This window comes from Ranitomeya imitator, chromosome 2, assembly GCF_032444005.1.
Source record: "Ranitomeya imitator isolate aRanImi1 chromosome 2, aRanImi1.pri, whole genome shotgun sequence".
Classification (NCBI taxonomy): Eukaryota; Metazoa; Chordata; class Amphibia; order Anura; family Dendrobatidae; genus Ranitomeya; species Ranitomeya imitator.
This window is the reverse complement of record NC_091283.1, coordinates 623984892-624011187: the sequence shown is the minus strand read 5'-3', so window position 1 is coordinate 624011187 and position 26296 is coordinate 623984892. Positions and strand designations below refer to the sequence as shown.

At 44.4% G+C, this 26296-nt stretch overlaps 1 long non-coding RNA gene across 1 annotated transcript in view; it reads right to left on the bottom strand.

Moving 5' to 3' along the window:
* Positions 1-798: 798 nt before the first annotated feature.
* LOC138667638 (uncharacterized) overlaps positions 799-26296 on the bottom strand; it is a 29039-nt gene continuing 3541 nt past the window's right edge. The window contains exon 2 of the long non-coding RNA XR_011318871.1: positions 799-1857. This is a non-coding gene — a long non-coding RNA (uncharacterized lncRNA). The remainder of the gene's footprint in view (positions 1858-26296) is intronic.

Sequence of the window (26296 nt, the reverse complement as noted above, 5' to 3'; positions counted from 1 at the left end):
CTGCTGGGTTCAACATGGTGAATAAAAGCATCGTTGAACTCAGCAGTCGTCTGGATAGGCTGCATTCAGATGCAAGTCAGTCGCCAAATAATGTTTTTTTTCAGGAAGTACTCGCGAGCATGAAAAATCTAACTCCTGACCAGCAGATGCATGTAATGCAAGGGTGCCTTGCTGCTCTAGCGCAGGCCACCTCCCAATCCAATCAAGCACCCCCATTAGTTTCTCCCACACCTCCCCCCACAACCACTGTCTCTCCTACCAATCCTTTCCAGTACCAAAATCCTTGCCGTTTCCAAAATCCGTCCCAATTCCAAACCCAGTCCCAATTCCAAAATTCATCCCAATTCCAAACCCAGTCCCAATTCCAAAATCCGTCCCAATGACAAAACCAGTCCCAATTTCCCCACTGTTTCCTTCCCCATTAAATATTCCTTCCCCATCCCAGCTTCCTGTACCTTACAATTTTCCACCTACACCAACCCAACCCCCTGCCCAACCTGTCCTCCCTGCTCAACCTCATGTTTTCTCCCCCCCCTTCCACTTCAGATCAACCCCAACCCAGTAGGCTTTCCCCCACTATTGACGTGGTCCACCCTTCCAGCCCCTCCGATAGTATCTCCATCCCACATTTTACAGATTTATGAAGTTTCTAAGTAAAAGAAAATTTTCGTTGAAATTTATTTATGTTTTTAATAACAATGTGTTTAATAAAAATTTGTTTTGGTTTAAAAACAATTTTATTGTCAAGTGTCTTCATTTAAATATGTAAAAAAAAAAAACAAAAAAAAATATAACATATAAAGGTATAACATGTTTGGTTTATTACAAAACATACCAAACTTTAGGGAAAGATGTCAAACTTGGTGTCAAGAAAAACCATGGTATAATCAGAAGTGTAACTTCAGCAGGTACAATCAGAAGAGTGACTTTGGCAATAATTTTGGTAATACAAACATACTGTACTTAAAAAAACACATCAAACAATGTCATCCTGCCATTGAACTCTGCCTTCAGGCGACATAAAATAATCGGCAAATTTGTCCCTCATTCTTGAAACTGCAACTGCGCTACGAACAGATATACTTTGAGAGTCACGCAAGGTGGTTTCAGACTCCTCTTCCTCCATGGCAACCGGTTCCTTGGAAATGACGAAATTGTGCAGCACCACACAAGCCTTGACCACCTCATCCACAGTCTCAGTTTGCAGTTTGATTGCGGTTAACAGCACTCTCCATTTTTCCGTTAAAATCCCGAAGGCACACTCTACCACTCGTCTGGCTCGAGTTAACCGATAATTAAATACTCTTTTACTTCGGGTTAATCCACTACTGGAATATGGTTTTAGCAGATGTGGTGAAAGCTGGAATGCCTCATCACCAACACACACGAATGGCATTGGTGGGCCAGATGTTCCCGGGAGTGGTCTTGGAGGTGGAAACTGATACGTGTCTCCATATAAACAACGGCCCATAGCAGACGTTTTAAACACTTGCGATAGTTTGAGCAGCCATAGGCACCAATATCCACCGCAATGATTTACAATGGGCATCCGCTATGGTCATCAGAACAATAGAAAAGTATTTTTTATAATTGAAGTATTCCGAGCCTGATCCTGCAGGTTTAGCAATCGTTATATGCTTGCAATCCACGACACCCAAGCAATTTGGAAAATGACAAATTTTTTCAAAATTTTCGGCACTCTCCAGCCACATGTCCTTTGTTGGATTTGGGATGTACTCATCCTGCAAACAATCCCACATTACCTGGCAGATCTGTTTCACGATCCCTCAGATTGTTGAGAACCCCAGCCGAAATTGGTAATGAAGGGAGGTAAGGGATTCTCCAGTTGCAAGGAATCTGTGGGAAAAAAACAAATATTATTATTACAAACTACAAGCAACAACATTACAGTTTAAGGCTATTTTCCCACATAGAAAAATATTATATTTTCCAAAACCTTCTTTTTTTTAAAAAAAAAAAGCAGGTTGAACGCACTGCCGATGTGTTTTTTCTGTGGGTTTTTGGCAGATATAAACCGGCGTTTTTACACCTGCAGATTCCTATTATGGAGCAGGTGTTAAAGGGACACTGTCACCTGAATTTGGAGGGAACAATCTTCAGCCATGGAGGCGGGGTTTTTGATTCACCCTTTCCTTACCCGCTGGCTGCATGCTGGCTGCAATATTGGATTGAAGTTCATTCTCTGTCCTCCGTAGTACACGCCTGCGCAAGGCAAGATTGCCTTGTGCAGGCACGTACTACGGAGGACAGAGAATGAACTTCAATCCAATATTGCAGCCAGCATGCAGCCAGCGGGTAAGGAAAGGGTGAATCAAAAACCCAAAACCCCCGCCTCCATGGCTGAAGATTGTTCCCTCCAAATTCAGGTGACAGTGTCCCTCTTTAAACGTTGTGGAATGGGCACAAAGAATTGACATGCTGCAGAAAATGCAACGCAGTGTTTCAGTGCAGTATTTTCCGCAGCATGGTCCTTAAGATGTGGTTTTCTATAGGTTTACAAGGCACAAAATAAATACAAAAAAAGGCTTACCGAAGTGTCACCATCAGATGCTCCGCTGGTGAGATGGAAAAACGCAAATATGTGGCCTTTCTCCGGATTAAGTCCCCAACACGTTCCACCGAAATGTTAAAGTGTTCAGGTCTCATCAGAGGTGTATCTAGGGTTTCTGGCACCTGGGGCAAGAATTCATTTCGGCGCCCCCCCCCCCCCACCAAGGACATATGCCCCCGTCAGCCCCATCATTGTCGTCTTCTCCCCCACCATCTCCATCATTGCCCTCTCCCCGTCAGCCCCATCACTGCCCTCTCCACCATCCCCATCATTGCTCTCTCCCCGTCAGCCCCATCATTGCCCTCTCCTCCTCCACCATCCCCATCATTGCTCTCTCCCCATCAGCCACATCATTGCCCTCTCCTCCTCCCCCATCCCCATAATTGCTCTCTCCCCGTCAGCCCCATCATTGCCCTATCCTCCCCCCCACACACACACACCATTCACTTCTCTGCACATTCCCCTGCAGCGTGATACACACACACACCCACACACATACACATATTCACATACACACACACACACACATATTCACATACACACACATGTTCACATACACACACACACATTCACATACACACACATTCACATACACACACATACACATTCACACACACACACACATACACACACATTGACACACACATACACACATTCACATACACACACATTCACATACACACATACATTCACATACACACATTCACACACCCCTCTCACCTCTCCCCGCGCTCTGCCGCAGCATCTCATCGCCTTCCTCTGACACGGCCGGCCGCTGAATGATGACGTCATCCAGCGGCGCGTCTGTGTGAGAGGAAGCAGGAAGACCGATCGCTGGACAGCGGAGCTGCAGGGATTTCTCCCTGCCCGCCGCAGCCACTCTGCAGGGGCTCCCCTCCACCTCTGCACACGTTGGGAGCCGGCGCTCTGCAGCTTCTCTGTGCCGGCTGTCAGCTTGACAGTCGGCACAGAGAACAGCTGACTCCCAGACAGCGGGCAGCAGAATGCAGCCGCCGGGGGAGACACTGCGGACCGCCGAATTAGGCGGCCCGACTGCGCCCCCCTGCCGGCTGCGCCCGGGGCACATGCCCCGGCTGCCCCCCCTAGATACGCCACTGGGTCTCATGCGCACATAGTTGAAGAACTTGTCTGGGTTCTGCCTCAATTCCATGTACAGTGTTGAATAGACACCATGGGTCAATCGCTGTGTGTTGATGGGATGTATCCAAAGGCGACGTCGCTGACAAAGGATGCGCTCTCTTGCTGCCTCTTTTTCACGAACTATCACTGCCAACCTATTGACCTCAAAAGCAAAATCCGAATAGATGGTAACAATCTTTGCTAGAATTCCTTCCATTTCTGCAACTTGCTCTAAACCCTGTCAAAGATCGGGTGTTAAAACACTCAATATATAGGTTTCCCTTATTTTCCAGTAGCCAATCACATTTGGGAGACTCCCATTTGTTGGCATGGAAAACGGATCTGTCAAAAAAAGGATGAAACGGATGGTAAAAACGGACAAGACAGATGCAACTGATCCAGTTTTTCGATGGAACCGTCTAGCGGATCCATCGAAAAACTGTATGCGTTGCATCCGTTTTTCACTATTTTTGACTCATCCGTCGATACGTCGCGTTGATATGCATTATGACGGCCGCATGCTGATGGAAGTGTGAAAGAAGCCTAAGGCTTCTTTCACACTAGCGTCGGTACGGGGCCGTCGCAAAGCATCGGCCCGACGTACCGACGTACGTTGTGCAAATCCGGCACAACGTGGGCAGCGGATGCAGTTTTTCAATGCATCCACTGCCCAGTCTAAGTTCCGGAGAGGAGGGGCGGAGTTCCGGCCACGCATGTGTGGTAGGAAATGGCAGACACGCCGCACGAAAAAACGTTACATTGAATGTTTTTTCGTGCTGACGGTCCGCCAAAACACGACGCATCCAGTGCACGATGGACGCGACGTATGACCATACGTCGCGATCCGTCGGCAATACAAGTCTATGGGGAAAAATGCATCCTGCGGGCACATTTTCAGGATGCGTCTTTTTCCCCAAATGATGCATTGCGACGGATCTCACATGATGCAAGTGTGAAAGAGGCCTTCTTTCACACTTGCATCGTGGTAGATCCGTCGCAATGCGTCATTTTGGGGAAAAAACAGATCCTGTAAATGTGCCTGCAGAATGCGATTTTTTTCCCCATAGACTTGTATTGCCAACGGATCGCGACGTATGGTCATACATCGCGTCCATCGTGCACTGGATGCGTTGTGTTTTGGCGGACCGTCGGCACAAAAAAAGTTCAATGTAACGTTTTTTTTTGTCCGCCCCCTCCTCCGCGGCACTTAGAATGGGCAGCGGATACGTTGAAAAACTGCATCCGCTGCCCACGTTGTGCCGAATTTGGACAACGTACGTTGGTACGTCGGGCCGACGCATTTCAACGGCCCCATACCGGCGCCAGTGTGAAAGTAGCCTAACAGATCTGTCCTGTGTGCACCTACATATTAACCCCTTTACCCCCAAGGGTGGTTTGCACGTTAATGACCGGGCCAATTTTTACAATTCTGACCACTGTCCCTTTATGAGGTTATAACTCTGGAACGCTTCAATGGATCCTGGTGATTCTGACATTGTTTTCTCGTGACATATTGTACTTCATGACAATGGTAAAAATTATTTGATAGTACTTGCGTTTATTTGTGAAAAAAACGGAAATTTGGCGAAAATTATGAAAATTTCGCAATTTTCCAACTTTGAATTTTTATGCAATTAAATCACAGAGATATGTCACACAAAATACTTAATAAGTAACATTTCCCACATGTCTACTTTACATCAGCACAATTTTGGAACCAAAATTTTTTTTTGTTAGGGAGTTATAAGGGTTAAAAGTTGACCAGCAATTTCTCATTTCTACAACACCATTTTATTTTAGGGACCACATCTCATTTGAAGTCATTTTGAGGGGTCTATATGATAGAAAATACCCAAGTGTGACACCATTCTAAAAACTACACCCCTCAAGGTGCTCAAAACCATATTCAAGAAGTTTATTAACCCTTCTGGTGCTTCACAGGAATTTTTTGAATGTTTAAATAAAAATGAACATTTAACTTTTTTTCACAAAAAATTTAATTCAGCTCCAATTTGTTTTATTTTACCAAGGGTAACAGGAGAAAATGGACCCCAAACATTGTTGTACAATTTGTCCTGAGTATGCCAATACCCCACATGTGGGGGTAAACCACTGTTTGGGCGCATGGCAGAGCTCGGAAGCGAAGGAGTGCCATTTGACTTTTCAATGCAAAATTGACTGGAATTGAGATGGGACGCCATGTTTCGTTTGGAGAGCCCCTGATGTGGCTAAACATTGAAACCCCCCACAAGTGACACCATTTTGGAAAGTAGACCCCCTAAGGAACATATCTAGAGGTGTGGTGAGCACTTTGACCCAACAAGTGCTTCACAGAAGTTTATAATGTAGAACCGTAAAAATAAAAAATCATATTTTTTCACAAAAATTATCTTTTCGCCCCCAATTTTTTATTTTCCCAAGGGTAAGAGAAGAAATTGGACCCCAAAAGTTGTTGTACAATTTGTCCTGAGTACGCTGATAGCCCATATGTGGGGGTAAACCACTGTTTGGGCGGATGGGAGAGCTCGGAAGGGAAGGAGCGCCGTTTGACTTTTCAATGCAAAATTGACAGGAATTGAGATGGGACGTCATGTTGCGTTTGAAGAGCCACTGATGTGCCTAAACATTGAAACCCCCCACAAGTGACACCATTTTGGAAAGTAGACCCCCTAAGGAACTTATCTAGAGGTGTGGTAAGCACTTTGACCCACCAAGTGCTTCACAGAAGTTTATAATGTAGAACCGTAAAAATAAAAAATCATATTTTTTCACAAAAATTATCTTTTTGCCCCCAATTTTTTATTTTCCCAAGGGTAAGAGAAGAAATTGGACCCCAAAAGTTGTTGTACAATTTGTCCTGAGTACGCGGATACCCCATATGTGGGGGTAAACCACTGTTTGGGTGGATGGGAGAGCTCGGAAGGGAAGGAGCGCCGTTTGACTTTTCAAAGCAAAATTGACAGGAATTGAGATGGGACGCCATGTTGCGTTTGAAGAGCCACTGATGTGCCTAAACATTGAAACCCCCCACAAATGACACCATTTTGGAAAGTAGACCCCCTAAGGAACTTATCTAGAGGTGTGGTGAGCACTTTGACCCACCAAGTGCTTCACAGAAGTTTATAATGCAGAGCCGTAAAAATAAAACAAAATTTTTTTCCCACAAAAATTATTTTTTTAGCCCCCAGTTTTGTATTTTCCTGAGGGTAACAGGAGAAATTGGACCCCAAAATTTGTTGCCCAATTTGTCCTGAGTGCGATGATACACCATATGTGGGGGGAACCACTGTTTGGGCACATGGGAGGGCTCAGAAGGGAAGGAGTGCCATTTGAATGCAGACTTAGATGGAATGGTCTGCAGGTGTCACATTGCGTTTGCAGAGCCCCTAATGTACCTAAACAGTAGAAACCCCCCACAAGTGACACCATTTTGGAAAGTAGACCCCCTTAGGAACTTATCTAGATGTGTGCTGAGCGCTTTGACCCACCAAGGGCTTCACAGAAGTTTATAATGGAGAGCCGTAAAAATAAAACAAAAATTTTTTCCCACAAAAATTATTTTTTAGCCCCTAGTTTTGTATTTTCCCGAGGGTAAGAGGAGAAATTCGACCCCAAAAGTTGTTGTCCAATTTGTCCTGAGTACGCTGATACCCGTATGTTGGGGGAAACCAACGTTTGAGCGCATGGCAGAGCTCGGAAGGGAAGGAGCGCCATTTGGAATGCAGACTTAGATGGAATGGTCTGCAGACGTCACATTGCGTTTGCAGAACCCCTAATGTACCTAAACAGTAGAAACCCCCCACAAGTGACCCCATATTGGAAACTAGACCCCCCAGGGAACTAATCTAGATGTGTTGTGAGAACTTTGAACCCCCAAGTGTTTCACTACAGTTTATAACGCAGAGCCGTGAAAATAAAAAATCTTTTTTTTTCCCACAAAAAATATGTTTTAGCCCCGAGTTTTGTATTTTCCCAAGGGTAGCAGGAGAAATTGGACCCCAAAAGTTGTTGTCCTATTTGTCCTGAGTACGCTGATACCCCATATGTTGGGGTAAACCCCTGTTTGGGCACACGGGAGAGCTCGGAAGGGAAGAAGCACTGTTTTACTTTTTCAACGCAGAATTGGCTGGAATTGAGATCGGACGCCATGTCGCGTTTGGAGAGCCCCTGATGTGCCTAAACAGTGGAAACCCCCCAATTATAACTGAAACCCTAATCCAAACACATCCCTAACCCTAATCCCAACAGTAACCCTAACCACACCTCTAACCCTGACACACCCCTAACCCTAATCCCAACCCTATTCCCAACCATAAATGTAATCTAAACCCTAACTGTAACTTTAGCCCCAACCCAAACTGTAGCCCTAGCCCTAACCCTAGCCCTAACCCTAATCCCAACCCTAGCCCTAACCCTAGCCCTAACCCTAGCCCTAACCCTAACCCTAGCCCTAACCCTAGCCCTAACCCTAGCCCTAACCCTAGCCCTAACCCTAGCCCTAACCCTAGCCCTAACCCTAGCCCTAACCCTAGCCCTAACCCTAGCCCTAGCCCTAATGGGAAAATGGAAATAAATACATTTTTTTAATTTTTCCCTAACTAAGGGGGTGATGAAGGGGGGTTTGATTTACTTTTATAGCGGGTTTTTTAGCGGATTTTTATGATTGGCAGCCGTCACACACTGAAAGACGCTTTTTATTGCAAAAAATATTTTTTGCGTTACCACATTTTGAGAGCTATAATTTTTCTATATTCTGGTCCACAGAGTCAGGTGAGGTCTTGTTTTTTGCGGGACGAGTTGATGTTTTTATTGGTAACATTTTCGGGCACGTGACATTTTTTGATCGCTTTTTATTCCGATTTTTGTGAGGCAGAATGACCAAAAACCAGCTATTCATGAATTTCTTTTGGGGGAGGCGTTTATACCGTTCCGCGTTTGGTAAAATTGATGAAGCAGTTTTATTCTTCGGGTCAGTACGATTACAGCGACACCTCATTTATATCATTTTTTTATGTTTTGGCGCTTTTATACGATAAAAACTATTTTATAGAAAAAATAATTATTTTTGCATCGCTTTATTCTCAGGACTATAACTTTTTTATTTTTTTGCTGATGATGCTGTATGGCGGCTTGTTTTTTGCGGGACAAGATGACGTTTTCAGCGGTACCATGGTTAGTTATATCTGTCTTTTTGATCGCGTGTTATTCCACTTTTTGTTCGGCGGTATGATAATAAAGCGTTGTTTTTTGCCTCGTTTTTTTTTTTTTTTTCTTACGGTGTTTACTGAAGGGGTTAACTAGTGGGCCAGTTTTATAGGTCGGGCCGTTACGGACGCGGCGATACTAAATATGTGTACTTTTATTGTTTTTTTTTTTATTTAGATAAAGAAATGTATTTATGGGAATAATATTTTTATTTTTTTTTTCATTATTTTGGAATATTTTTTTTTATTTTTTTTTACACATTTGAAATTTTTTTTTTAACTTTTTTACTTTGTCCCAGGGGGGGACATCACAGATCAGTGATCTGACAGTTTGCACAGCACTCTGTCAGATCACTGATCTGATAGGAGTGCAGGCTGCTTCACAGTGCCTGCTCTGAGCAGGCTCTGTGAAGCCACCTCCCTCCCTGCAGGACCCGGATCCGCGGCCATCTTGGATCCGGGGCTGGAGGGAGCAGGGAGGGAGGTGAGACCCTCGCAGCAACGCGATCACATCGCGTTGCTGCGGGGGGCTCAGGGAAGCCCGCAGGGAGCCCCCTCCCTGCGCGGTGCTTCCCTGTACCGCCGGCACATCGCGATCATCTTTGATCGCGGTGTGCCGGGGGTTAATGTGCCGGGGGCGGTCCGTGACCGCTCCTGGCACATAGTGCCGGATGTCAGCTGCGATAAACAGCTGACACCCGGCCGCGATCGGCGGCGCTCCCCCCGTGAGCGCTGCCGATCGCATATGACGTACTATTGCGTCCTTGGGAAGTAAAGCCCACCCCACATGGACGCAATAGTACGTCTAATGGCAGAAAGGGGTTAAAGGGTAATCCTGGCAGTTCTCTCATGCACCACTCCACTGGCTTGATGCTTTTTTTAAACAACTTCCCACCTACAGTGGGGAAAATAAATATTTTACACACTGCTGATTTTGCAAGTTTTCCCACCTAGAAAGAATGGAGAGGTCTGTAATTTTTATTGTACTGTAGGTACACTTCAACTGTGAGAGACAGAATCTAAAAATTCCAGAGAATCACATTGTATGATTTTTACATAATTAATTTGCATTTTTTTTGCATGAAATAAGTATTTGATCACCTACTAACCAGCAAGAATTCGGGCTCTCATAGACCTGTTAGTTTTTTTAAGAAGTCCTCCTACTCTGCACTTATTACCTGTATTAATTACACTTGTTCTAACGCATTATCTGTATAAGACTGGGATTACACATACGCGAGATACGGCCGAGTCTCGCAGGTGAAATCCCTCCTCTGGCGCCGGCACTCCGGAGCAGAGTGTGCAGCTGCACAGCAACACATGGAGCTGCACGTTCCGCTCCCAAGTGCCAGCGCCAGAGGAGGTATTTCACCTGCGAGACTCAGCTGTATCTCGCGAATGTGTGATCCCGGCCTAAGGCACTTGTCCACCACTTAATCAATCACACTCCAAACTCTCCACCATTGCCAAGACCAAACAGCTGAGTAAGGACACCAGGGAAAAAATTGTAGACCTGCACAAGGCTGGTATGGACTACAGGACAATAGGCAAGCAGCTTGATGAGAAGGCAACAACTTTCGGCATAGTTATTAGAAAATGGAAAAAACACAAGATGACTGTCAATCTTCCTTGGTCTGGGGTCCCATGCAAGATCTCACTTTGTGGGGTTAGGATGATTCTGAGAAAGGTTAGGAATCGTCCCAGAACTACACAGGAGGACCTGGTTAATGATCTTGTCACGATCAGCTGCAGCCGCAGATGCGGCCCAGCCCATAGACACTCCAGGTCGACCAACCTCAGAAGGCTTGGGGCATGTGTCCCCCGGGGACGAAATACGGACCCTTTAAACTGCAGAGGGGGACCCGGGCCTACCCGAACTAGGGGAGGGTAGAGACTGGGGTTCTGTGGCAGCTGAGCATGTGGACAAGGAAAGAGACACGTAGGACTATATTACACTGCACAACTTCAGGTATAGATAAAGTAAAGTTTACTAAAGTAAAGTCACACAGTACATAAACCAAAACATGACGATGTCAGGCTCCCGATTCCACACCTCCAGAAGGGTACCACCCAGTGGACCCCAAGGCACCAACGGATCACCGAGGCACACATAGGTGGGACATCAGGACCCAAGCAGGACATCAGGGTACACGAGGACATCAGGATACAGACAGGACATCAGGACATATACAGGGCATCAGGACACAGAAATACTGGATAGACATTTGGGACACTGGCGTGGCAGCCCAGGTCATCAGCTGGGACACCGGCGTGGCAGCCCAGGAAATCAGGTTACATCAGGACATCGAACACAGGAAGAAAATCAGGACATTGGATAGACATCTGGGACACTGACGTGGCAGCCCAGGTCATCAGCTGGGACACTGGCGTGGCAGCCCAGGTCATCAGTTACACCAGGATATCAAACACAGGAAGGACATCAGGACATCAGGGAACACAAGGTCATCAGGATGCAGGTAAGACATCAGGACACACGAGAACATCAGGAAATCAGGGTCCATGAGGTCATCAGGACACAGGCCGGACATCAGGGTACAGACAGGACATCAGGACATCTGGACCCAGGGTCACCGGCAGACATCAGACAGGAGTCGTTCGGTTCCGGACATCCGACACGACCTACAGGCAATACCAGTCATCAGGCTCCAAGCCCCAGGCAGCGGTCATCAGGTTCCAGACTGCGGTCGTCAGGCTCTGGGCATCGGACCTAGGAAGGAACTCCAGCGTGATGGTGCAAGCACCGCCGTACTGGATGTTAACACCACATGGTAGTCAGAGCACAGAGTAGTAGATGCTCAGCAGAAACACCGGTTTCAAGAGACTCAAAGTCACGGGGTGTGAGGCTCCAGATGCAGAGGGATTCCAGGAACATAATCACAGCAGACACAGTTCAGACAGGTTCAGGTACAGGACAGGTACAGGATCAAGGATTCGGGCCTGGATATACCGCCTCCAGGACAGGCGCCAGAACAGGACAAAACAGGAATCAAGGCAAGGACTTTTGTACCAAAACATAGACAGGAGAGGTGCAGGAACACAAACACACATAGCAAAGTTCATGAGCTTTGTGAGTAGCTCTGGCCCCGCCCATAGTGCAGGGGAACTTTATATAGGAGCTGCCCCTCAGCAATTGGCTGGGGACAGCATTTCAAGTACACACCCTAACCCTGATAAAAGCAGGGGAGGTGTGGCTGCGTGGTTTATCTAAACCATGTTTAGATAAATAAATATATAGTTTACAATATCTCACTTAGCACACATATTAATAACGACCAAAAATACATAAAAAATATATACAAATAAACATAATACCCCCATGCACTGTAACAACCCTTAAGACGCATATCAGTCACCACAGTGCATGGGGGTATTATGTTTATTTGTATATATTTTTTGTATATTTTTTCAGTCTGAAAAATTGGGAAAACTTTGAAAGTGTCCCCAAGTGCAGTTGCAAAAACCATCAAGCGCCACAAAGAAACTAGCTCACATGAGGACCGCCCCAGGAACGGAAGAACAAGAGTCACCTCTGCTTCCGAGCATAAGTTTATCCGAGTCACCAGGCTCAGAAATCGCAGGATAACAGCAGCTCAGATTAGAGACCAGGTCAATGCCACAAAGAGTTCTAGCAGCAGACACATCTCTACAACAACTGTTAAGAGGAGACTTTGTGCAGCAGGCCGTCATGGTAAAATAGCTCCTAGGAAACCACTGCTAAGGACAGGCAACAAGCAGAAGAGACGTATTTGGGCTAAAGAACACAAGGAATGGACATTAGACCAGTGGAAATCTGTGCTTTGGTCTGATGAGTCCAAATTTGAGATCTTTGGTTCCAACCACCGTGTCTTTGTGCGACGCAGAAAAGGTGAACGGATGGATTCTACATGCCTGGTTCCCAACGGGGAGCATGGAGGAGGAGGTGTGATGGTGTAGGTGTGCTTTGCTGGTGACACTGTTGGGGATTTATTCAAAATTGAAGGCATACTGAACCAGCATGGCTACCACAGCATCATGCTATTCCATCCGGTTTGCGTTTAGTTGGACCATCATTTATTTTTCAACAGGACAATGACCCCAAACACACCTCCAGGCTGTGTAAGGGCTATTTGACCAAGAAGGAGAATGATGGGGTGCTATGCCAGATGACATGGCCTCCACATTCACCAGACCTGAACCTAATCGAGATGGTTTGGGGCGAGCTGGACCGCGGAGTGAAGGCAAAAGGGCCAACAAGTGCTAAGCATCTCTGGGAACTCCTTCAAGATTTCCGGTGACTACCTCTTGAAGCTCATTAAGAGACTGCCAAGAGTGTGCAAAGCAGTCATCAAAGCAAAAGGTGGCTACTTTGAAGAACCTAGAATATAAGACATATTTTCAGCGGTTTCACACTTTTTTGTTATAAGTTAGAACAGTTAACATGATTACATCGGGTTAGAAACCAGCCCCGGTAGCATGGAAAGTTAAGACGAGAAACGGACGTGTGGATAGAGATAAAAGAGCAGTCCAAAGTTAAATTATATATTTAATCACCTTAAGGGAACACTAGACAATACACTATATACATAATGGTTATACATATACAATGGTCAGATATACAAATATTGGTAGAACAAAAGATATAAGCAGATGGATCATGTCAATTAGTGGTTTGATGTTTGACTATGTGTGTGCTGGTCTGCAGGGGGAATGGGCTGTCAGCTGGACATGGCCCCCTCTTTCAAAGTAAACTGCAAGCATAACTGAGCAAGAGGACACATGGCCTTACATTAGGCTTTCTCCCCTTTGGGTCACTCCCCTCCTGCTCTATGGGCTGAACCAAAATCCCCTCCATTTGCCTCTTGCAGCTAAAAACTCCAAAATCTTAGATGGGTCATAACTCCATAATAGACAGTCCTACAGAGGCGGTTTTGGTGCCATCTGATCCGGCCGGGCCCCTGTTACGCTTTGAGACCAAACACGGCATTGCTACCTAGCTCCTACTAGCCTTTCTACAGAATTCTCTGGAAGGTGTTAAGTCCATTCCAGAGATCTAAAAAAAGTAACCTGTGTGTGGCTAGGACCATTTTCTCTGTATGGTATCAGCAGGGGGTCTTCCTGTAGGAGCTTGATACTAGCTAGCTAGTGGAGGTGTAAATTTCTTCTCTGCAGAGGAAAAGGCTGGGCCCACCCACTGAGCCTGGTGTCCTGTTACAGCTGCACAATGGAAGGGGGTTTTATAATCCCATGCCAAATAGGATACAAATGATTGACCTGAAATTATATCTCTAATATTCTTCACATAAACAGTGCCCAGCCAACTCCATGCCTTACCACTTTGTGAAAGTAAACTATGCATGACCAACTCAATGTCCCCCACTTTTTTTCATGAACTCGTACAACCTTAGTGGCCTAACACCTTGCATTGTTTATGCTTGCAAGGTGGAAGGCAAGCTGAATTTCGGGATCCTGAAAAAGCCAGTAAAGCAGCAAAACCTGAGTTTTGTCTGCAACCTTTTTCCTACCAACAGATCAGGTTTTGGCTGCAGAAAAAAGCAGCAGAAAAAAAGCAGCAAAAAAGTATGCATGAACATAGCCTTAGGGTGGTTTCACACTTGCGTTTTTGTCTGCAGCGTTTTTTGCACAAAAAACGCATGCGTTTTTTTCCCTATATTTAACATTGAAAACGCATGCGTTTTTTTGTGTACGCGTTTGGTCGCGTTTCCAATCGCATGCGTTTTTTTACTGAATGCGTTCATTTTCAAAAATGCAACTTGTAGTATTTTTGAGAGGCTTTTTTGGACACAAAAAAACGCATGCGTTTTCATGCGGTTTTTTTTGGGTCAAAAAACACATTGGAGTCAATGGGAACGCATGCGTTTTTTTGTGCATGCGTTTGCATGCGTTAAAAATGCATGCGTTTTTTTTAACAAAAACATAAAAACACACTGATAAACCACCCCACACCATAAAATTAATAAAGGGATCCTACCCCTAACCCTAACCTAAACCTACCCCTAACCCTACCCCTAACCCTACGCCTAACCCTAATCCCTTTAATGGTAGGGTTAGGGTTAGGGGTAGGGTTAGGGGTAGGGTTAGGGTTAGGGGTAGGGTTAGGGTTAGTGGTAGGGTTAGGGTTAGGGTTAGTGGTAGGGTTAGGATCCCTTTAGGGTTAGGGGTAGGGTTAGGATCCCTTTAGGGTTAGGATCCCTATCCCTAACCCTACCCCTAACCCTAGCTCTTTCTGTTTATAGTGGGTTTTTTACTTTATTTTGATGATTGGCAGCTGTCACACATTTATCTGCATGCGTTTAAAAAACGCAAACGCATGAAAAAACGCATGTAAACGCGTCAAAATGCCGCATTTTTTTCACCACATGCAAAAACGCATGCGTAAAAAAACGCAGCGTTTGCACGCGTTTACATGCGTTTTTTCACCATGCGTTTTTTTTTTTTAAACGCATGCGTTTTGAAACGCAAGTGTGAAACCAGCCTACACAAAGTTTTTCCTGTCAAGAGATGCAGGAACGGTTCAGATACTTCTGCACCAAATACTTAACACGTGCACTTGCACTTAAATAGTAAAAGATAGCACCTGGATAATATCCAGATAGCATCTGAGTGCTGTCTATTTTTCTTTCAGGGAATTCAATGGGCAAATTTTGGTCTGCAAATCAGATAAAAAACGGACATGTTGGCTTTTTGTGTGAAGGTGAAAAGAACCAGAGACTATAATAAGTACATGTTCTTTCGGTGAAAAATACAGAGACAACTTTAACGTTAAACATGAATGTGTGAATAAGACCTAACCAATAGAATTGAAATTCTGCATACTTTCTTGAAGAGCTCCTATGGCCATACAGTGGGGCAAAAAAGTATTTAGTCAGTCAGCAATAGTGCAAGTTCCACCACTTAAAAAGATGAGAGGAGTCTGTAATTTACATCATAGGTAGACCTCAACTATGGGAGACAAACTGAGAGAAAAAAATCCAGAAAATCACATTGTCTGTTTTTTTAACATTTTATTTGCATATTATGGTGGAAAATAAGTATTTGGTCAGAAACAAAATTTCATCTCAATACTTTGTAATATATCCTTTGTTGGCAATGACAGAGGTCAAACGTTTTCTGTAAGTCTTCACAAGGTTGCCACACACTGTTGTTGGTATGTTGGCCCATTCCTCCATGCAGATCTCCTCTAGAGCAGTGATGTTTTTGGCTTTTCGCTTGGCAACACGGACTTTCAACTCCCTCCAAAGGTTTTCTATAGGGTTGAGATCTGGAGACTGGCTAGGCCACTCCAGGACCTTGAAATGCTTCTTACGAAGCCACTCCTTCGTTGCCCTGGCGGTGTGCTTTGGATCATTGTCATGTTGAAAGACCCAGCCACGTTTCATCTTCAATGCCCTTGCTGATGGAAGGAGATTTGCACTCAAAATCTCACGATACATGGCCCCATTCATTCTTTCATGTACCCGGATCAGTCGTCCTGGCCCCTTTGCAGAGAAACAGCCCCAAAGCATGATGTTTCCACCACCATGCTTTACAGTAGGTATGGTGTTTGATGGATGCAACTCAGTATTCTTTTTCCTCCAAACACGACAAGTTGTGTTTCTACCAAACAGTTCCAGTTTGGTTTCATCAGACCATAGGACATTCTCCCAAAACTCCTCTGGATCATCCAAATGCTCTCTAGCAAACTTCAGACGGGCCCGGACATGTACTGGCTTAAGCAGTGGGACACGTCTGGCACTGCAGGATCTGAGTCCATGGTGGCGTAGTGTGTTACTTATGGTAGGCCTTGTTACATTGGTCCCAGCTCTCTGCAGTTCATTCACTAGGTCCCCCCGCGTGGTTCTGGGATTTTTGCTCACCGTTCTTGTGATCATTCTGACCCCACGGGGTGGGATTTTGCGTGGAGCCCCAGATCGAGGGAGATTATCAGTGGTCTTGTATGTCTTCCATTTTCTAATTATTGCTCCCACTGTTGATTTCTTCACTCCAAGCTGGTTGGCTATTGCAGATTCAGTCTTCCCAGCCTGGTGCAGGGCTACAATCTTGTTTCTGGTGTCCTTTGACAGCTTTTTGGTCTTCACCATAGTGGAGTTTGGAGTCAGACTGTTTGAGGGTGTGCACAGGTGTCTTTTTATACTGATAACAAGTTTAAACAGGTGCCATTACTACAGGTAATGAGTGGAGGAAAGAGGAGACTCTTAAAGAAGAAGTTACAGGTCTGTGAGAGCCAGAAATCTTGATTGTTTGTTTCTGACCAAATACTTATTTTCCACCATAATATGCAAATAAATTGTTAAAAAAACAAAACATGTGATTTTCTGGATTTTTTTTTCTCAGTTTGTCTCCCATAGTTGAGGTCTACCTATGATGTAAATTACAGACGCCTCTCATCTTTTTAAGTGGTGGAACTTGCACTATTGCTGACTGACTAAATACTTTTTTGCCCCACTGTATGTTATGCAAGCAGCCGGGGGCCGAATGAATGAAATTTCAGAGATTTGTAAATAACTTTAGGGTATGTACGGTACACAAGACATCTTTAAGATGCTGGCGGACATCCTGAAGCTTTCCTAGGCAAATCCGCGTCACTTGGTCATTTTCCTGAAAAGGCTTTGCTTCATGTTTAACACCACCAGCGGACCCACCACGGTTTTCGTAGGTGAAGCCGCTTTTCGTGGTATTTTTCCTGAATCGGCTTTGTAGTTTTTTCGTGGCAGCTCTTTTACCAACATCTTTTCTCTGTAGTTTCAACCATATAGAGCACTAGGTGAAGAGCCCTGCGTTGCCCGGGCATAGTAACTAACTGTGGTTAGTTATAACAGATTATAATGATTATATTGTACATAAAAACATTTCACATCATATATTCAACACTACAGATTTGCAACACAAATTAACTAAATGATTACCCAAGTATTGATATCAGGACTTTGCTAACAAAACTACAGGCATTGTTGGGTTGGCGCTGTTACACCGATTAAAATAATACCTAGTTGTAGAAATCAGTCTTGTGTGTTCTTTTTTTAATCTGTGTTTGAAGTTTTAAGTTAATGAGATGTTGGTGCTCCGGGGTGTGCTGGTATGCGGATCTTTTTTGGTGCTCTGGCCTCGTCATGATCATTCTGGGCGTATATGACAGGTCACTGAACCTTTAAATACTGTGCCCGCTCATTTAATATTGTGGTTTTCAAAAGAGAAAAATTTTGCTTCAACAAAACGGTACTGGCGCTTACGCAATGGCATCTATCGGCAAGCAATGCTCTCAATCTGCACATGCACAGCCCACTGTGTTCCGAGGACCAGTATGGGAACATGCAGAAGAAAAAGAAATTGTCGCTGTTGAACATAGCAATGCTCTGGCACTGGTACATGGATCACAACTGGCGCCATTTTGTTGAAGCAAATTTTTTTTATTAAACACAATATTAACCCCTTAATGACTTCCGATATGACTTTTAACGGCGGCAGTTAAGGGGCCTTATTCCTCCTGCACTTAATGCTCCTTCTTTTTACATAGCCTCTTCTTGCACCTCACACTCCTCCTTTATACACAGCATTTTTTTGCAGCACAGCTCTTCTCCTTTAGGGCTCATACCCATTTGCGAGAAAAAAAGGTCACATTTCCGAACTGAAAAAACAGACGAGTGCTGTGCGAGTGTCATGGGAGTGTCACGCGAGTGTAATGCGATTTCCGTGCGACTTTTCCTCGGAACATCCATATGACATGCGTATGCAAACCGTATGCAATGCGATTTTAACATGATGTTTTACATACAGCAGTAATACACAACTGTACACATCATTTTAAAACCAAATAATCTTCAAAACATATATATATATTAGATAGATTAAAAGCCAGCAGATGCCGCGTACAGTATAGAATAGGTTAGAAAGAATAGAATAGATAGAATAGAAATACACACATAATATACCGTATTTTTCGGACTATAAGACGCACCCCAAATTTGGGGTGAAAATTGCAGAAAAAAAGATTTTTTATAAGATGGGGTCCGTCTTATTGTCCGAATTTACAGTATCTTACCTGAGGGCAGGCAGTGGCAGAGCAGGGTCACAGGAGGCATGGTGTCGGCAGAGGTGGGGTGATGCGGTACGGCATGCACCTGAGCAGGGTCCCCTCCTGCTTAGGTGAGCGACGCCACGGCCTGGTGTCCATGGAGGGGTTGCAGCAGTGGTGTGGCGACGGCATAGGTGCGGAGATAATGAGCGGTATGTCATGAGCAGGGTCCCTTCCACAGGAGAGGTGACGCAGCGGCCCGGTATCCATTCCAATGTGAGCAGCAGAGCCGGGTTAATTACCGGTTTATCGGTGGCGGCGGCGATCTTCCTGAAGCCGTGCGTGCGCAGATGGAGTGCTCTGCTTCCCGGGCTTCAGGAAAATGGCCGTGGGAGGCTGAGTGTGCGCAGATGGAGATCTCAGCAGGCGAACTCGGCTTCAGGAAAATGGCTGCCGCGATCTCCATCTGCGCACGCGCGGCCTCCCGCGGCCATTTTCCTGAAGCCCCGGGAAGCAGAGCACTCCATCTGTGCACACGCGGCCTCAGGAAGATGGCCACCACCACCACCGATAACGCCATGATTCACCCGGCCCTGCTGCTTAATGCGGGCTGCTGCATCACCTCACCTGTGGAAGGGACCCCGCTCACGCCATACCGCCTCCTGATCCCCGCACCTCTGCCGCCGCCGCACCTCTGCCGCCGCCACACCACTACCGGTAAGCCTGTATTCCAACTATAAGACGCACCCCCTATTTATATATATATATATATATATATATATAATGTACAGTACAGACCAAAAGTTTAGACACACCTCATTTAAAGATTTTTCTGTATTTTCATTACTGTGAAAATTGTACATTCACACTGACGGCATCAAAACTATGAATTAACACATGTGGGATTATATACTTAACAAAAAAGTGTGAAACAACTGAAAATATGTCTTATATTCTAGGTTCTTCAAAGTAGCCACCTTTTGCTTTGATGACTGCTATGCACACTCTTGGCATTCTCTTGATGAGCTTCAAGAGGTAGTCACCTGGAATGGTTTTCACTTCACAGGTGTGCCCTGTCAGGTTTAATAAGTGGGATTTATTGCTTTATAAATGGAGTTGGGACCATCAGTTGTGTTGAGCAGAGGTCTGGTGGATACACAGCTGATAGTCCTACTGAATAGACTGTTAGAATTTGTATTATGGCAAGAAAAAAGCAGCTAAGTAAAGAAAAACGTGTGGCCATCATTACTTTAAGAAATACATGAACCAAAAACTAAAAGAGCCACCTTGTTAGAATGCAGCATTACTGCTGCACAAGGTGGCTCTTTTAGTTTATAACGGCTGGAGGGGGGTGACAGTGGCCCTTTAAAAGGAGACTTTGTGCAGCAGGCCTTCATGGTAAAATAGCTGCTAGGAAACCACTGCTAAAGACAGGTAACAAGCAGAAGAGACTTTTTTGGGCTAAAGAACACAAGGAATGGGCATTAGACCAGTAGAAATCTGTGCTTTGGTCTGATGAGTCCAAATTTGAGATATTTGGTTCCAACCACTGTGTCTTTGTGCGATGCAGAAAAGGTGAACGGATGGACTCTGCATGCCTGGTTCCCACCGTGAAGCATGGAGGAGGAGGTGTGATGGCGTGGGGGCGCTTTGCTGGTGACAGAATTTATTTAATTTTTTGAATTTATTTAATGCCTCCTCACTACCTACTTCCTTTAATTCTCTAAATGCTTTCTTTTTGTCACTTATTGCGCCCCTTACAGCTCTATTTAGCCATATTGGTTTCCTCCGATTTCTAGTATGTTTATTCCCATACGGTATATACTGTGCACAGGTCCTATCCAGGATGCTAATAAATGTCTCCCATTTTCTTTGTATATTTTTGTGTCTCAGGATATCGTCCCAGTTAATTGCACCAAGATCTTCTCTCATCCGTTGGAAATTTGCCCTCCTGAAGTTTAGTGTCCTTGTAACCCCTCTATTACACATCTTTTTAAAGGATACATGAAAACTTATCATTTTGTGATCGCTATTTCCCCTTAGGCTATGTCCACAGGTGGATCCTGCCCGGAATCTGCTTTGAAAAGCACTCCATAAAATAAGCATGAATTTTTTACAGCAATTTAAAAAAACAAGCAATTTTGCAATCTAATTTTAGAGCTTGTAAGCGCTGCACTAGATGTGTCCGAAATGCTGGGTGTGGCCATGTTCAATGTCCTCAGGTGCTGCTGAGGTAATGCTGCCTCTGCTGGCAGCACTGGAGAGCACAGTGTGACCATCCACTTACAGTCACAGCACCAGAATACTAGCCAATCTCTGCAGGCAGCTTCAGATGTGTGATTTTCTCAGGTTAACTACTAAAGTGGTGGTAGAACTACAAGTACCAGCACATCATGCACGCTGGCTGCCACATAAGCCAGAACTTGTTGGACAGCTGCCTACCTCTGTCCTATATGTTCCCTGCACTTGTTTACTTGGTTCGTACTGTATGTGACCTGGAGTTTACAGAACATCCAGTCCTGAGCTGTAGGCTATACTATATCCACACGCGGTATTTTCAGTCTATAGATTTGGATATTTTTTACTACAGCAGGTTTTATGTTTTCCAGCTGCCTGCGATACTTGTGAAGATTTTACAGTGGGACAGGTACATGCCACATCCACACTATTTTCGCCATAAGATGTCTATGAAGGACAGCCATTGTATACAATTAAAGGGAAGCTGTCAGCTTGGAAATACAGTGCAGTCCCCCAGTGGCATGATACAGAGCAGGAGGAGCTGCACTCATTGATATACAGTTCTGTGGGAAAAGCCTTGTATTTTATGCAATTAAATCCCCGATGTTTGTATGTATAGCAGTCCAATGGATGATGCTAACCAGTGACTGACAGCTTTCGCGGTGTAAATCTGCATATGGAAATAGCTATCAGTCACTGACTAGGACCGCCCACTGGACCTGCAAGCACAAAACGAGCAGTTATTGAAGAAAATACAAGGTTTACTAAATGTTTTCACCCAAAATAATACATCATTCACCAATTTGTTCAGATCCTCAAGCTCTATGAGATCTGCTGCATTTCCAAGCTGACAGGTTGCCTTTAACAGAGGCAACCATACTGGAGCTGACTATTGTGTCCCTGTGATTTCCCCATAACAGAAACAGAAATGTGCCTTATGCCATAGCTAACATGGGTACTGTACCATAAGTAACCACAATTCACCATAACAAGGCTAGCTTTCATGTTTTTATAATAGCCCCTTAGAGGGAATCTGTCAGCAGGATTTTGCTATGTAATCTGAAGACAGCATGTGGTAGGAATTAAAACACAGATCAGTGATGCCTCTCTTATCAAGCTCTGTGGTTTTGTTTGCCTACAATTATTGTTTTAGTTTATCATTGCTGTGATTAGCTGCTCACATGAGCCCTGGTCAGACACGCCCCCTCAAATGATAAGCACCTCACTGTCTATAGACATTGTATATGCAAAGACTGGTGTGGGCGGGGTTAGCTATGGGGTGGGCGGGATTAGCTTCCTCAGCTATGCTGTATTGCTAAATCTAAAACCTCTAATTGTGTCAGAATGGCTGCACCCTGTAATCTAAGTGATACATTGCTGGATTCACCTCCTCTTTGCCTACTCCAGGCTGCTCTCAGATGAGGTAGCAAAAACCTGCTGACAGATTCCCGCTAACAATGTGAGCCACAATTCCTATACTAAAGCACTATCCTCCTAACGGCACTTGAAGAAATACCGTAAAATAGTCCTGCATAGATCCAAGCACAGCGTCCTGTAACGGTGCCAGTCAAGCAGCCCAATTGCATTGATAGCAGCAATATATGTACACCTTATATGAGCCAGAGAAACATTTCCTTACAGTACACTTTTGTGGGAATTGTTTCAGTAGAACTTTCATTTTATTCAGTGAAATCCTTGGTGTTTGTATACATACAAGTCCAGTGGGTGGTCCTACTAGTGATTGACAGTCTTCCCTGTATGACGGTGCTTGCAGAGATAGCTGTCAATCACTAGTAGGACCGCCCACTGGACTTGTATGTATACAAATACCAGAGTTTCAATGAATAAAGAGGACGTTAGCGTTAGTTCAAACTACCATATTTTCGATAGCGTTCATGAAAAAAAACGGAAAGCACTCGGACCAATGTTGTTCAATGGGGCAGTGGAGATGAGTGATATTTCTGTATGTGAAAATATAGCAACATGCACTGGTTTCTTCTATAAACCGGGTGAGACTCGCCCTGTCAAGTCTATGGGTGCGGAAAAAAAAAATCGGATGCCATATGGCTGTCATAGTATAACATCCGATATTTACAGATACAGTACAATTCCGTAACATAGGAAATGGTAAATGTTTCTGCAAATGATTAATAGCTGCTGTAAAAACAACTGATTGTACACGGAGGACAAGCGAGAAAAAAAAAATTGTCTCAATTTTCTGGATGCAAGTGTGAGCGATATTTTATACGATCGTGTGACCCTACTGTTATACTGAATCCTTTCCCACTTGCCTATATATCCTTCTGCTCAGCTTCTCCGTTTCGTGCTGTTCCCAGGTCAGACTGCATGTACAATGTGACAGGTTCGCCGTAATTTATCCTACAAGTCTCTGCTTCTTTTATCAGAATGTCTTCTTCATGTTGAATATAATTGCTACATTTTATGTTTGGGTTTTTTCTTTTTTTTATATTTACCAGCCTGAAAGGGAACGGGTCACAACCTGGTAATTAGGAATCTACTCAATGTCGTAGCTTCCACCTCGAGCCTGCTGTAAATGTGTATAGAATGTTTGGCCCAAGGTGGTCACAGGTTCTCCCAAGATGGTACGTGTCATGTGCGTTCTCCACCCCTCACTCCCTTGGATGTTATTTTTGTAATCCAGTTCACCTAATTAGTGTTTGTCAGTGGGTATAGGTTTCATCAGTAGAACAGTTGTTTAGGTGACATTAATAATTCTGTTATTCCCTTTCAAGCCTTTCAAGACTCAAGAAATGTTGTACTGTACCGTGATGACAAGCGGAAAATCCTGTCCTCCATAAATGATATTATCATCTGCTTGATTTCTAAATTGCAGTCGTTAGAAGCCATGGATGTTACATTTACTGAGCTCATTATCACTATACAATAAATTAGAATTTGGCCCGTCCATTCTCCCCATAAAAATCCAGCACCCCCATGTAAACAAGAGACTAGTTATCCGGAATGACTGGACGTACAGACCACATCGAGTGAACACTACAACTAATAAGACTGTTAAATGGAAACCACATTGTGTGACATTTCACCAAGGGAACTTACTAGTGAGAGTAACTAATGTCGTAAAGACAGACATTTACGGCACACCTGTCAGTCACTTCATGCTGCCCAAACCACAAGCAGCATGACTTGGAGCCTGGCCACATACAGGTACTTCTCAAAAATTAGAATATCATCAAAATGTTAATTTATTTCAGTACTTCAATACAAAAAGTGAAACTCATGTATTATATAGAGTCATTACGAGCAAACGATCTATTTCAAGCGTTTATTTCTGTTAATGTTAATGATTATGGCTTACAGCCAATGAAAACCCAAAAGTCATTATCTCAGTAAATTAGAATACTTTATAACACCAGCTTGAAAAATGATTTGAAAATCCGAAATGTTGGCCTACTGAAATGTATGTTCAGTAAATTCACTCAATACTTGTTCAGGGCTCCTTTTGCATCAATTACTGTATCAATGCGACATGGCATTTACGCAATCAGTCTGTGGCACTGCTGAGGTGTTATGGATGCCCAGGTTGCTTTGATAGCAGCCTTCAGCTCGTCTGCATTGTTGGGTCTGGTGTCTCTCATCTTCCTCTTGACAATACTCCATAGATTCTTTACGGGGTTAAGGTCAGGCGAGTTTGCTGGCCCATCAAGCATAATGATACTGTTGTTTTTAAACCAGGTATTGGTACTTTTGGCAGTGTGGACAGGTGCCAAATCCTGCTGGGGAATGAAATTTCCATCTCCAAAAAGCTTGTTGGCAGAAGGAAGCATGAAGTGCTCTAAAATTTCCTGGTAGACTGCTGGTCTGACTTTGGTCTTCATAAAACACAGTGGACCTACACCAGCAAATGACATGGCCCCCCAAACCATCACTCACACTAGACATCAAGCAGCTTGGATTGTTTGCCTCTCCACTCTTCCTCCAGACTTTTGGACTTTGATTTCCAAAAACAACACCTTGGACCACTGAGCAACCGTCCAGTTCTTTTTTTCCTTGGCCCAGGTAAGACGCTTCTGGCATTGTCTATTGGTCATGAGTGGTTTGACACAAGAAATGTGACACGTGTTGCCCATGTCCTGGATATATCTGTGTGTGGTGACTCTTGAAGCAATGACTCCAGCAGCAGTCCACTCCTTGTGAATCTCCCCCAAATTTTTGAATGACTTTTCCTTAACAATTGTTTCAAGGCTGCGGTTATCCCTGTCGCTTGCACACCTTTTTCTACCACCCTTTTTCCTTCCATTAAATTTTCCATTAATATGCTTGGATACAGCACTCTGTGAACAGCCAGCTTCTTTAGCAATGATCTTTTGTGGCTTCCCCTCCTTGTGGCGTGTGTTAATGACTGCCTTCTGAACATCTGTCAAGTCAGCAGTCTTCCCCATGATTGTGGAGCCTACTGAAACAGACAAAGGGATGTTTTTAAACGCTTATGCCGGGTTCACATTGCGTCCTGGCAGTCCGTTAGACGGACTACATTACACTGCGGCATAAATGCGGTGTAACGTAGTCCATTAAGGCCGCCATTGACTGCAATGTCGGACGCATCGCTAGCACACGCCCACAATGGGCGTGCGCTAGGGATGTGCCGTCATTGAGTGACGGACCCAGAGACGCGGGCTGCAGCGTTTCCGGGTCCGTCACTGCTAGCGCAGATAGAGCTAGCAGATGCTCTATCTGCGCTAGCGCTATTAAACAACGGCACTTGCGCTAACAGCAGCCCGTTAGTGTACGTGCTGAATGGGCTGCTGCTAACGCAGTGTGAACCCGGCCTTAGGAAGCCTTTACAGGTGTTTTTGTTAATTATTTTAATTTACTAAGATAATGACTTTTGGGTTTTCATTGGCTGTAAGCCATAATCATCAACATTAACAAAAATAAACACTTGAAATAGATCAATCTGTTTGTAATAACTCTATATAATATAGGAGTTTCACTTTTTGTATTGAAGAACTGAAATAAATTAACTTTTTGATGATATTCTAATTTTGTGAGAAGCACCTTTAAGTGCACCTAGGTATGCTTTTCTCTCTAACACTCTGAGAAAACATAGGTTAAAGGACTCTGCCAGCACAT